The following is a 14,285-nucleotide window of genomic DNA, read 5'->3' as shown; positions in this document are numbered from 1 at the left end:
AAATAAATAAATAAATAAATAAATAAATAGGGGTTACATTTAAAATCTGTGATTATTATGGTATTTTATTTTATTTATTATTATTATTATTATCATCATCATTATTATTTTGAGAGACGGAGCAGGGAGCGGCAGAAGGAGAGGGAAAGAGAGAATCTTAAATAGGCTCCATGCCCAGTGCAGAGTCCAACTTAGGGCTCGATCTCACAACTCTGAAAGCATGACATGAGCTGAAAAAGAGTCAGACGCTTTAACCGACTAAGCCACCCAGGCACCTCATACCATGGTGTTTTAAAATATGATTCCTCTCCCTATTTTTTGGACATAATTTATATTCATTCCATTCTTACTCATGTTCTGTAGTCCATCAGAACAGTGGTTATTGTAAGGACAGAAAGGAAATTGCAGAGCAACTAAAAACCTGAGCCTAAAGTTTCCAAATGCCCTGCTTTTGACCAACACATGGAGGAAAGAACTATAAGGTTCCTCTGGACTTGAGCCAGCCTTTGATCCAAAAGTACTGGCCACCTGTCACAGTGGCACCAAAAGAACTCCAGCCCAGATTCTGGGCAACCAAACAAATGACCATCAGCTCCCAGGAGAGGGATCACAGCCACTGGGCAGGGAGCCGATGGCGTGCTATGGCCAGCAGAAGCAAATATAACTGGCTAGTGGGAAGGAAGTTCTGTTTTGAATTTTTGGTGGCACCACGCAGCAGCTCAGTGAAGGGCTGTGATTTGGGAGAAAGCCACCACTTGACATACAATTACCCGTCGCAGCAACCTATCGCAGAAGCTACTGGAGATCCAAGGGTCATTGAGACTTTTCAAGAAACAATTCAAAACCTTGCCAGGACAATAGCATTCATATTTCATCTCCCTCTTTAGTGCATGTCCCGACCTCGAGTTGAACACACCAGACAGTGTGAACACTTGTAAGTGAATGTGAGCTATGCGAGTGCCGGCCACATGGTTTGTTTTGGGAGCTGATTTAATGAAAGCAGGAATCTGGGCCGGTCAAGCTTTCCTTTCTGTATCCCTTCTCCAACATAGCTCTCTGACGATTTAACTGGGAAAGAGAATTTATCCAGAAAGAGACAGTGGACTGACAATCATTTTGCTATTCACAACCTCCTGTCTCTTTCCAGCTCATTCTAGAGTTATCCCAACCTCCAGTTATTTTCAAAGCTGTCCGCTGAAGACGTTTGTCCTCTTTGTCTGCTACTATCTGCTACCCAGAAACCCCAGCAACCTCCACCTCTACTACTAACTCTTATGGAAGGCGCCAGCCAGTATGTGCAAACCAGTTTGTTCCAATCAGCGGTCAGGATATTTGACATTAGTCAGGGACCAAGGTGTCACAATCTTCAACTTCCCTTTTGCTCTCAATGTAATTATGTAGTTACGAGCATTATGTGATTCTCTCCACTGTCCGTCTTGTCTCACGTTTAGGGTGTGTCAACCCTACGTATAAAATCTGTATGTGAGGCACAGGTGGGCAAAAGTCCGACCTATTGGTTAATGTGGGTTCATATGTTCCTGAACTGTTATATAAACCATAATAAATGTGACAAGTATGGTTTGGCAGGAAATGCAAATCCTACAAATTCGTTGTGCTTACACTGGCTTTTATTATAAAATACTTTGTTATAATTCAGAATACTGTTATCTCAAGAAGAATATAAAGAAAAAGACAGAAAAGAACAGTATTTCTTTGTCCTTCCTCACGTCTGCTGAGAATGCATTCTCGACCCTTCTACCTCAAAAAGAAGAAATAAAAACAGAACAGCAAAAAAGAAGAAAGAGAGTAGAGATTTCCCAAGGTCTCTGCTTCAGCCAACCCACCAGGTGTCCACAGCCCTACAGCATTTCTGCTGCCTCCTTTGTTAGGATGGCGTGTGCAATGATTTTTTTAATCCACTATCCTTACGAGCATTGTTATACGAATGTCTGTATAAATGTTTAAAAACACTGTAAAAGGTTATCTGCAAACACAAACATAGTACAGAGACTTCTTTTTTTTTTTAAAGATTTTATTTATTTATTTGACAGAGATAGAGACAGCCAGCGAGAGAGGGAACACAAGCAGGGGGAGTGGGAGAGGAAGAAGCAGGCTCATAGCAGAGGAGCCTGATGTGGGGCTCGATCCCATAACGCCGGGATCACGCCCTGAGCCGAAGGCAGACGCTTAACTGCTGTGCCACCCAGGCGCCCCAGTACAGAGACTTCTAATCAGGAAAAAAAAAAGAAGCTTCTTAATCAGAGATTCTGCCAGTCACTAAATCTAAAGCAAACTGTGTGTGTGGTATCCTGTAGCATCCAGAATTATTGGAGGAGAAAACTGTTTTCCACTAAAACCAAAAGAAAACACAACAATGGGTCACATTTCAAAATCTTTTTTCTTAAGAGGGAGGAAAAACAGATTGAATTTAATTTTCATAATTTCATTTTCATAATGAATGTGGTTCATTCTTTGACTAATGAACCAGTTTGTGTTTCTTGAACTTGGCATCGTGATAAAGAAACTATAGGTTTTCAGTGTGGATGTGGGATTCTAATAAATGTGAAATGTATCCTCACAGTGCTCTTCAAGATGCATCTATTCTCATAATCAAATAAACAAAATAAGGGAAAGGATCCCACAGAAGAGAATTCCAATTCCCCTGCTTCTGGGAAAAAAAAGCATTAAGTTCTCAGTTTGGGTCCTAACTTTGTAACCAGATAGGCCCCTGAGAAACTGGGAGGAAACTATTAGTTGTCTTTGGGGACCTTAGTTTTATCATTAAATGTAAATGAAGTGGGTATTGATGTAAGAATCTATTCAAATAACTTATTTAATATTTCTCAAATATTAATTAAGCCCCTTCCTACTAGGTACCTCAATGCCAGAATGCGGGGATACAACAAGAACAGTCAGGACAGGCCCTGTTCTCAAGATGCTGAGCATAAGGGGCAGATACAAAGAGCGTACAGGTAATCCAAAACTGTTACAAGAATGTCCTGGGAGATGCATGAAAGCACACAAATGAAGTCTCACCCAGATTTCAGTACCTGGGAGGACCTATTAGAGGAAGGTCTGTTACAACCCTTGACAAATAGGCAAGTAAGAGTGGAGAAAGGCAGACTGGGTCTAGCAAAGTGCATTTACAAAGGCCCAGAGGCCAGAAAGAGTTGTGGTCTCCTGGAAGGCAGTTCCACACGATGACAGCCTGAGACACTAGGGAAGAGTGGGGAAGAATGGGATTGGAGAAGCTATCAGAATCCCCCTATCTTGAGGGGTTTTGCATGCTCTTTCAAGATATACAGATTTTACCCTCCAAAACCACGAAAGTTTGGGAGTAGCATGGCCAGGTTTTATCTAAAGAAAGATCATGTCACTTTCAGTGTGGGTAATGGATGTTTAGGGCGTTGAAAGTGAGAGCAGAGCAATCCATTAGGAGATGGGAGATGATGGTGACTTGAACTAAAAGAGTGACAGACAGGACAGAGAAAAGCAAAAAAAAAAAAAAAACCCACCAACAACAAAAACCTAGAGGTTTAGGAAGAAAAACTGATGGAATTTAAGTAATAGCTTTATGTGAATGGTGATGAGAGGTCTATGTTTCCCTTTCGGGCAAATGGGTGCTCGGTGATGGGAACATGGGATCTGGAGCTGGCTGAGAAAAGAGATGAGAAGGCAATGAGTTCAGCATGAGACTTACAAACTAGAGGAATCCACGTGAAGATGTCTAGGAGGGTACTAGGTCCAGAGCTCAGGAGAAACGATCACGGATAGAATAGTCAGGAGTCATCGGCACATCCGTGGTAACTGAAGTTATGGGAATGGACAAGACCAATGAGGTTGTTCATTGACAGTGTCACATCTAGATCCCTGGGGAATACCCTACAACACTGTTGTAGAAAAGTAAAGTGTGGTCCACATAATTAAATGCAACAGAAAGATTGCCATAGACAGGTTGTCAAAGTGCCACTGGATTGAATGACTGGGATTGCTGGTGATCTTGGCAAGGAGACGTTCCATGGAGTGCTGACTATGGAAACCAGAAGAGGAATGAATGTCGAGAGAGAATACAACAGTGGCCAACGTAGACCAATCTCTCATAAAGCTTAACTCTATGTCCCTGAGGGCTGATAACTCTAGTATCCTCAGGTCTAACACATGATGAATGATAAATAAACATCTGTTGAAATGATGCTAAGTAGAAGGGAAGAAGATGAGGCGAAGGCTACTGGGAGGAGACAGTCAAAGAAGAGGATGGGATCCAGGGTAGAAACTGAGAAGTTGACTTTGGACAAGACGGAATCTCTCTTTCATCAAAACGGGATTAGAGGAGGCAAGGAAATTGAAATTATTGTCATCAAGTGGCTTCCCTATTCTTGATGAATTCAGAAGCAAGGTGATCTGCTGAAAATGGCAGTGGAGATGATGAAGTAAGTAGCCTTAGCAAAGTGGAGAAGAGAACCAGAAATAACTGGGGAAACAGAGGATTCCCTGGGCAGCTCAGGGGCCACCTGAAGGCAGAGAGCTCAACTTGTGTGGCAGAGTTAGCATGAGTGTGTGTCAAGGGATGGGGGTGCACAGTGCCCCAGTGTAGAGACTGCAAGAGGGCTGACCTGGGATTGGGCTTTTTCTGGATGGGTGGAAGAAACAGACAAGGGCATCTAAGGTATCTGCAGTTGGTCCAGGTTCAAAGGAACTGACGACCAAAGAGGACTTTGGTAGCAAGTAGAATGACCAGTGAGGTGTCAAAGAGGACAAAGATTGCAGAAGGCATGGCAGAGTACGAACTGAAGACTAATTATAAAGGGGGAAATTCAATGTAGATGTAGGGTAAATACACATGTAATCCGGTTACTTTTCACTATGGCTCTTACGGCAGAGCCATAGCCAACCCCCCCAACCTTGTCTCAATGCCCCGCCAAGCTCTCAGAATGGTGCCTTGTTCCTGAACCCACTATGGTTTTTTTGCGATGCTGAGCTACCAGAGGGGACAGAGAGGCGGTATTTTCTCACTTCCTAAGAGCTTAGTACCTGCCATTGGACAGATTCTCGATATCTTTGGTGAATGAGTTAAAAAAAAAATACCTCCACGTGTTTGCATGACTTCTAATTCGGTGAAATGCAGACTATTTGCTCACTTTCCCTGCAGAGGTCCAGATGCAACACTCTTGGTTCAGAGATCCACATGGCAGATCCCTGGCCCTGGGTCATGAAGTCACTGCACAGCTGGTTAGGAGAGAAGCTGCAGGAGGAACCTCATGGCTGATCAGAAGAAGGGATGCTTCTGCGGCAGGCAACAAACCAGAGTTCACAGGGCACCTCCTGAGTGGTGTGGAGGATTTGGTAAATTAAATACAATGCTATATGCGTGAAACTATGAAGATTTCCTAAAGTCCCAGCTGTGGACATCACAGAGGTATGTGAAATTCAGGCATATTGGAAACTCTAACTCGTTATAATTTCTTGACAGTCACTATTAACTCCAGGGAATATGCTGAAAAACTTAAAATGTCAAAGGTGATATTATGAAAATGAATTTTTATTCCAAGCCTCAGACTATCATGGGAGAATTATTTATCGGTACATGGTGGTTTCTGAGGCCATACAAAGTTAATAAATTATGACAAAATGGGTTTTTTATGGACTAAATGACCCTTAACTATTAAATTTATCTCAGAGTCAAATGATTAAAAAATTTCCACTGTGATTATAAATTATCAGTCACTAAAATTTATATCATTCACTGAATTAGATCCAGGAAGGAATTATATAGCAAGCCTGGAGCGGGCGCGTTGTGCTAAGAATTGCCCTTCAGTGTGCCAAAGCAGCTGTACAGAATGTTTTCAAAGCATTTTATTGTGGGAAATGAGTCTGGGTGTTAAAATGCTATTTATAACTACAAATTTGGGGATGCTATTTTTTTAAACGTTAAATAAGGATAAACTTCATTAATTCAGAAAGCACTAACATGAAACTTTAATTGAAAGAACAGCTGGTTTGTGAGACATTCAAAAATAAAAACAAGGTTTTAAAGGGCCTACGTACCACCCCAGTGGCTGGGGGCTGCAGGAGGGCAGGAGCTGGGTTTGAAATCTAAGGACTCAGACAGGGTTAAATCAAAGTTTTGTGGGGCCTGAAGCTTATATAACTTCGGGGAACTCATTTTAAGAAAAGGAATATAGGGATGGGTGCTTGCCTGGCTCAGTTGGTGGAGCTTGCGACTCTCGATCTCAGGGTCGTGAGTTTGAACCCCACGTTGGGGGTAGAGTTTACTTTAAAAAAAAAAAAAAGGAATATAAAGTTCCAAATATAAAATTAAGTATTAAAGCAAATATTTATTTATAATGAAAAAATAACAATCCAAATAATTATAACAAATTAATAAATTGTTTTGTAACCAATTATAATTATTAAAATATAATTAAATAGATTATTATATAAATATAATTGGTAATTAAGATATAGTTACAATTAACTATTTATAAAATTTTTTCAAGAGCTAAGAAATGCCACAACTGTCCAAAATTCAGAAAAATATTCTATTTTTTTTATTTTTTTATTTTTTTTAAAGATTTTATTTATTTATTTGACAGAGAGAAAGACAGCCAACGATAGAGGGAACACAAGCAGGGGGAAGGGGAGAGGAAGAAGCAGGCTCCCAGCAGAGGAGCCTGATGCGGGGCTCGATCGATCCCAGAACGCCGGGATCATGCCCTGAGCCAAAGGCAGACGCTTAACGACTGAGCCACCCAGGCGCCCCCAGAAAAATATTTTATTAACTCCCTGACATACTTCTATAAATACACCTTCTCAGATTTTTGTTTGTACACTCTTTATAGGTAAATCATACCTCTTCGTAGGACAATTATTTTACCAAATCTCTTCGTATAGAGAGAATACAAATATAATTTGGTCTTTCCTCAACCAAACTTGATTGAAATTTGCTTTTTATTATTAATAGTTTAGAAAACTTTCAAGCCAGGGTACCCAGGTGGCTCAGTTGGTTAAGCCTCTGCCTTCAGCTCAGGTCATGATCTCAGGGTCTTGGGATCAAGCCCCACGTCGGGCCCCCTGTTCAGTGGGGAGTCTGTTCCTCCCTCTCCCTCTGCCCTCTCACTTTGCTCTCTCTCTCAAATAAATAAATAAAATCTTTAAAAAAAGAAAACTTCCAAGCCATTGCACTGCATGCATGACATTTTTGTGTGCCATTTCAATTGGCGTGGCCAGACTTCATCAGATCAAGATGCATTATTAGGTCTGCTAGGACAGAATGGGAGCTTGCTGCCAGGCCGAACTCATGTCGTCCTCAGACACATGGCCAGACGCTTGTGCTCTTCGGACACAGCAATTCTGATATAGTCTATTTCACATGAAAAAGGAAAAAAGGAGCGTCCCATAGGGTTCCAAGTATATTCGTTTCTATTCACTGCATTATCACACATGTTTCTTTTTTTTTTTTTTAAAGATTTTATTTATTTATTTATTCAACAGAGATAGAGACAGCCAGCGAGAGAGGGAACACAAGCAGGGGGAGTGGGAGAGGAAGAAGCAGGCTCATAGCGGAGGAGCCTGATGTGGGGCTCGATCCCGTAATGCCGGGATCACGCCCTGAGCCGAAGGCAGACGCTTAACCGCTGTGCCACCCAGGCGCCCCTATCACACATGTTTCTGATAGAAGAAAAGTCTAGTTTTGCCCAGCAGCTGATGAGAACTAAATCATTGTTAAGAAATTTTCATGTCTGAAGATGGGAAGTAGTTTCTAGAGACAAGTTTCAATCGTTGTTTCTCCTCCAAACCTCGCTTCCTTCTGATACCAGCGGCACAACAGGGCCTTTGGTTCTTTACCTGTGTGTCAAGTAGACCATAAGGACAAGAAAATATATACACGGAAGCTACTCTAAACCACGTTATTCCCCTAACCCCAAACTAAATGTATCCCCAGGTCAGCTTCCCCTTAACCAGATCCCAGGAGCACACATGGCTGCTCCAATACCACTCAAAATGGCGGCAAGTGTGTTGGTCTTAGCCAACTGCTGATGAACTATTTTCTTTTGCACATTTTACCAAAACAGATGTTGCATACACCGCAATGGGCCCCCTAGTAAGAGGACTGGAGCTCAAGCTTCATTAGCTCCACAGTCAGCTTGCATTTGGGCCTGGGTCAGGTCACTGCTCTGCCACTGATCAGATGGAAAATCTTCATTTGTCTGGACTTCATTTTTCCTCGGTCAGACGAGGCTACTAATAACATTAGGTGTCTCATGCAGTTGTTGTGATCTCTACGTGAATTTACTCATGGAAAGTCCTGTGGAAATACTTGGTACACAGTAAGTATCCAGTAAATATTAGCTCTCATTATTAAGTGAAGGGTATTAGAGTGCAGAGTACTATATAATATAATAAACTCTTCAGAAAAATCTTTCATATATCAACAATAAAGACATTAAGCAGACACAACTGTCATATATTAATTAAAAATGATTTTCCAAGGATAGCAAAGAGCCTTATCCTAAATTACCAAGTGTATTTGGAAAAAATGAAACTACTTTTAAAAATTATATGTTGAGGGGCGCCTGGCTGGCTCAGTCGGTGGAGCGTGTGATTCTTGATCACAGGGTTGTGAGTTCGAGCCCCATGTTGGGCGTAGAGATTACTTAAAAATAATTGTAAAAAAAAATCACATTTTGAGAGATTTAAATCATACAAACTGAACACCCCTTCTTCCCATCTCACTGTGTTTGAACTGGGGATGGGTGATATGTTCCACTATTGTATTATAGGGGGAAGAAGGATATACCTTTTCCAATATTAATTATTCTAACTGATGTGTTATATTGCCTTCCCTAGGAAGCATATGAAATTTCCGTTCCGGAAATCAAGGTTTCAAAATATTTCAGAAGCGAAATAAACAAAAGGGAAAACAAATCTTAACAATTATTTCATTCATAAGAATCTTTTTATTGCTAATAAAATCAAGGAATAGTGCAAACCTTTTGCAGACTACACACATTCTTTGCTGCACTTTAAAAATGTAGATATTTGCTAAAATATACGTGGAGTTACTGCACACAAGAATATTTAAGCGAGAAGACCTAAGATATTTTAGAGCCAAATCTGACACAGAGGCCCTTACAAAAATAAATATGTGATCTTTCAAAGTCATAAATTAGTATTCTGGAAGATGTTCCAGACAGCAGGGATCAGAATAAATTGAGAAGGAAGAAATATTTTCTGCCAGTAGCAAGCAGTAAAAATGCCAAAAGTAGAGGAGTGGAGGAAGCTTTTAAAAAATAAATAGAGATCACTGTGGAACCATACATCTGCTTAAAGCAAACGAGATTACAATTATTATTTTATTAGAGATTAGTTTTTGAAACATCTTGAATGTGAACACTTGAATTTGAACAACTAAGATCTTTTCTTATAGTCCCTGTGAATATGCCCCTCCCTTTGAAAATAACGGAGTCGGTTCTCTCTATTCTGATTTGTGGCTTCTCAGTATCAACTCGCTTCTCGGTTGCACCATATGGAGGTAGAGAAAATGTCATTGACCTAAAGAATCTAAATCATAAGGGGTGAAAAGCAGCGTTTGTGAAAGCTCAGGTATGAGACAGAAAAATCCTGGCAGTTATCTTATTTTTCATGAAGAAACCAGAGCTGAGCTTTGCCAAGCAGACAGCTATGAGCTCACTGGTCTGAAATAATTACTCATTGAGACTTTTCCCCAGGACAGAACTAATGCGTTTATGCAGGAAACATAACTTGAATATTGGTTTATGGGGTTTTTCTCTTTAAATCGGTAATCAGTACCCTTTGTACTTGGGCCTCACAAAGTTTTCAGTTACATTAATTGACAAAGTAGGAGATTAAAAAGAAAATAAATATGCAACCAAAGCAGATTGTTTTTAATTCACATTCTTTGTTTGGTGATCTCATTCCTGACTTAGGAGATAAAGAAATCAAAGCCTCCAACAATAGAAACTGACGGAATAGTCGTTAAGGGTTTAACATCCCACGGTTGAAACTCAGAAACTAAGCATAAACTGAAGCAAACCCAAAACAAATTGCTCTGTGTAGCCCAGAGCCAATCTGAGAAATGTTCTTTTTAATCAAGACGAGATGTACTATGATGTCAACTAAGGGACCAGGGACACCGAAAGTGGACTGTGTTCAAGTGATTATTGTGGGAAGATGCAGAGCAAGATCTAGAACTCCGATCTCTATTTTTGCAAATTTGTGCTTCATGCCTAAAGAAAACAAATTAAAGTACAGCAAATAATTCATCTAAAACTCAGTGATGTCATGGTAGCAGATCCTCCCAACACCCTTAACCTACGCTGCAAGAGATGAATCAGGTCTGATGATGTCCAGCACTCACTTGCTTTTTAGACTCTTTGGATGGCTGTGTAGAATGTCCTCATTTATTGTTAGAATTGCATGTTTTGTTTAGTTTTATTTTGTTATTTTCAAGTAAAGCACTGAAATTTTTTATGAGTACTGGCTCTCTAAATCCTGTTAGTGGATGGCATGTCCACTGATGACAATAGAGGGGGAAAAAGGTCTTTTGAGAACATTCCACTGTGAAATCAGGATGCAGAGGATGCTAAAGGAATTTGCTGACATTCTGATTTACCGACCTTTGACAACACTCAAAGGCTAGTAGTACAGATAATACTTGTTTCCACTAACTAGTGGCACTTCAACTGTGTAGCTAAATGGATCGATAAGAATTAAAATAAAAGCATGTTATAGGTTTGTTGATGATATTGAAAACTGACCATATTTCCCCCAAGAAGAAGCCCAAAGAAGAACGGAGTGCCATTCAGAAGGCAAAACAGACATCTGTCCAAAATAGACTAGCTATACCGGCCTTCTTTGCTCTCTTCCAACAAGTGAGATCTGTTCTTAGAAACCTGACTGCTTCCCTTTCTCTCCTCTTTCCTCCCCTCTCCACCATCTTGACAAGGTAGCTCCCCATCATTCAGACTTTGGCTCAAATATCACCTTCCTAAAAAGCCCTTACCACCTTGTATGAAGTACTCTCCTAGCCAAGTCTTCATATATACCCCATTACCCAGTTTCACTTTCTCCTTAACACCCGTTTTTTGAAATCATCTTGTTTCCTTATGTACTTGTTCTCCAGGACAACAAAGCTCCACGGGAGCAGGGTCTCTGTCACACGCAGCACCTTCAACAATGATGTTCGTTGTGTTCTTAGACTGTGTGCATCAGGCGTTTATGACATTCTTTTTTTTTTTTTTTTTTTAAAGATTTTATTTATTTGACAGAGATAGAGACAGCCAGCGAGAGAGGGAACAAGCAGGGGGAGTGGGAGAGGAAGAAGCAGGCTCATAGCAGAGGAGCCTGATGTGGGACTCGACCCCAGATCGCCGGGATCACGCCCTGAGCCGAAGGCAGACGCTTAACCGCTGTGCCACCCAGGCGCCCCCGTTTATGACATTCTTACTTGGAGTCTCTCATGAGCTCCTCTTAGATGGCATCTGAAAGTCAGATTGGGCTGGAAGATCCACTTCCTAGGTAAATCACTCACATGGCAGCAAGATGGTGCTGGCTGTTGGTTATGGGCCTTACTTCCTCCTCACATGGGCTTCTTCTTGGGACTCTTTCAGAGTCCTCATGGCAGGGAGCAGGCAATCCATGAGGCCATGACAGAAAAGGCAACCCCTCTTATGATTGGTCTTTGAGAGTCACACACTCAACAGCCACCTGTGCTTTTTGGTCACATGATTCAGCATGGGAGAAGACGACTGAAGGGCTGACCACCAGGAGGCAAGGATCATTTGGGGCCATCATGGAGTTTGGTTACCATCCTGCTGGTTCCAGTATACTATTAAAAACGCAGGCCTTTAGGAGTGCCTGGGTGGCTCAGTTGGTTAAGCATCTGCCTTCAGCTCAAGTCATGATCCCGGCCGGGGTCCTGGGATTAAGTCCTGCATCGGGCTTCCTGTTCAGCAGGGAGTCTGCTTCTCCCTCTCCTTCTGCGCCTCCTCCCCGATCATGCTCATTCTCTCTCTCTCACTCTCTCTCTCTCAAAAAAAAATAAAATCTTTAAGAAAAAAAGCAGGCATTTAAGTTAAGGTAACAAAATATCCATGCACCTCATATTTTTACATAAGACTTCAATTTAAACAGTACTTTTAAAGACATAATCACGGTTTTCTACTTTTCTATGGACCCTGAAAAAAGTATGAGTTTCTTCTCAGTGACAGAATTAAATGAAAAGAATCATAAAATAACAACTGCTGTCCCTCTCACTTTTCGTTTCACAACAGGTTACTGGGTTTTGTTTTACTGTCTGCTTGGTTGTGGGTGTGCCTCACTCAAGCTCTCTGAAATGTAAAAGCAAGAGGAAGGCCAAGTTCAAATTAAGCTGGGAAGAGTTCAAACAAGTCTGTGGAAGCAGGTCCCCAGACAGGATCTGCAGCCCATGTCTCTTCTAAGACAATGACATATGCGATTCTTCTACCAAAAATGAGCTCACTTGTTAACAGTTGATTGTTCAGGGGTCTGGAAACCATAGTGTCTTATTTTACCACCCAGGGTGAAATTAACTACAGACTGTAGCCATGTGTAACCTTGGTCTTTTCAGGGATCAAAGGCCAAGGAAGGCAAACAATTTTTTTTTTAAGTTGCTCAAAACGAGAATTAACCTGTCTGGATTCTGTCAAGTCCTTATCATTTTTTACAGGGGGATATGAAGAATAGCTTCTTCTAATTATTTCAGATAAGATACCTGAGTTTCTAGTACCACCAACTCTATCCATAAATAAACAGGAGCAATTCATCAATAAATTAGCAAAAACCTACCTAGAAAAATGCCTCTTGAAAAACTAAAAAGGAAAGAACGGGAGAAGAGAAAATGGCATGAAAGGCACCACATTGGTAAGAGTGGGAGTAAAAGCAGGGAGGATTAATTAGAATGAGAACTTCAAAAACCTGGGACAGAGAAATGGTTTCAGAAGGTGAAACGCAGACCATGGTTTATTTATCTTCTGCTCCTTTGACATCCAAAAGATTAAGTATTCCCTTTAGGGAAACTATTTGCTTTCTAGTTCAAAGCTACAGAATGTCAATGCAATTTATTTTCTAAAACTTGACGGCTGATACACAGATTAGGGGAAGCAGCACCAAATCTCAGATACCTTATTACATAGACAAGAGGAAAAGCTTCAAAATCCACTTGACTTCAGGGCAGAAATTGTTTGACCCTCTGTCCCTTAAAATCACATTTACTGTTATATCAGAAGAAAAGCTTATTAGGGCATTTTATGCTACTGGGCCCGAGCCCCAGTGTTACTAAGGTATCCTAGGAGAGATGTATCAACTTCAGAGGCTCAAAACAGCTGGCACTAAATTGTAGGGAACCGGGGCAGCTAGCTTACAGTTTGAGGGTATCAACTGAGTAGCCAAGATCAGAGACAGCTGAGAGAGGCATCCAAAGAACCATGCTTTCTTAAGATAATTCTGATCCAGCGGAAGGTTTTGCTTTTTTGTTTGCTGGCTATAGCTCCGAAAAGAGTTTGATTTTAGAGACTGAACCCCAAGAACGTTAAGTCAAAGAATCACCAGTGGGAACATTCTTAGAAAAAAAATTTTTTTTTCACCTTCTTGATTTTATCTTTCTGTAGCGTATATATTCAAAATCAGGAGACAAGGAATTCTGTCTCCCCTGGGTCCAGTCCACTCCCCTCACTTATTCTGGGGCCCTTATACTCTAGCAGCGGCAGGGAAGGACACGGCCCCACCCAGCTTCATGTTACAGGCGCTTTTCACGGGTACTCATGTTCCTGGCCTCAGAAGACATCAATGCAGAGCAATCTTCAGCATCTCTGCCACACAATGACACCACTGTGCAGTAAAACCTCTCCCTGGGGAAGAGCTAACACTTCCGTGCAATAATCCCATAGCCTGGTGAAACTTGGTCTCCAACCAGCAGGTTCTCCCAAGCTCCCAAGTTGTGCTTTAAAGCAACTTTCGTCACATGATAGACTGAGAAAAATACACAGGCTCGTAGGCCGGCCAGAAGCCTCTGCAAAAATAAATATTATTGTTTCCCATCACGACGGCAAATGTCAAACTCCCATTTTTGGCTTTTCCAAAATCGGGGGACATTCTAGGGCAGACTTGAACTTACTTATTTTTGCAAGCATGAGAAAAGGCAAATTTAATGAAACATTTGCAATATGGATACTTATGCCACAAATACTCCACCCCAAGCACCCACAGCACTGATTTTCCCCGCGTTCAGGCTGGGAGCAATCTCT

This window comes from Ursus maritimus, unplaced genomic scaffold (genome assembly GCF_017311325.1).
Source record: "Ursus maritimus isolate PB19 unplaced genomic scaffold, ASM1731132v1 scaffold_2, whole genome shotgun sequence".
NCBI lineage: Eukaryota > Metazoa > Chordata > Mammalia > Carnivora > Ursidae > Ursus > Ursus maritimus.
The sequence above is the reverse complement of the archived record's forward strand: the minus strand, read 5'-3'. Positions refer to the sequence as shown.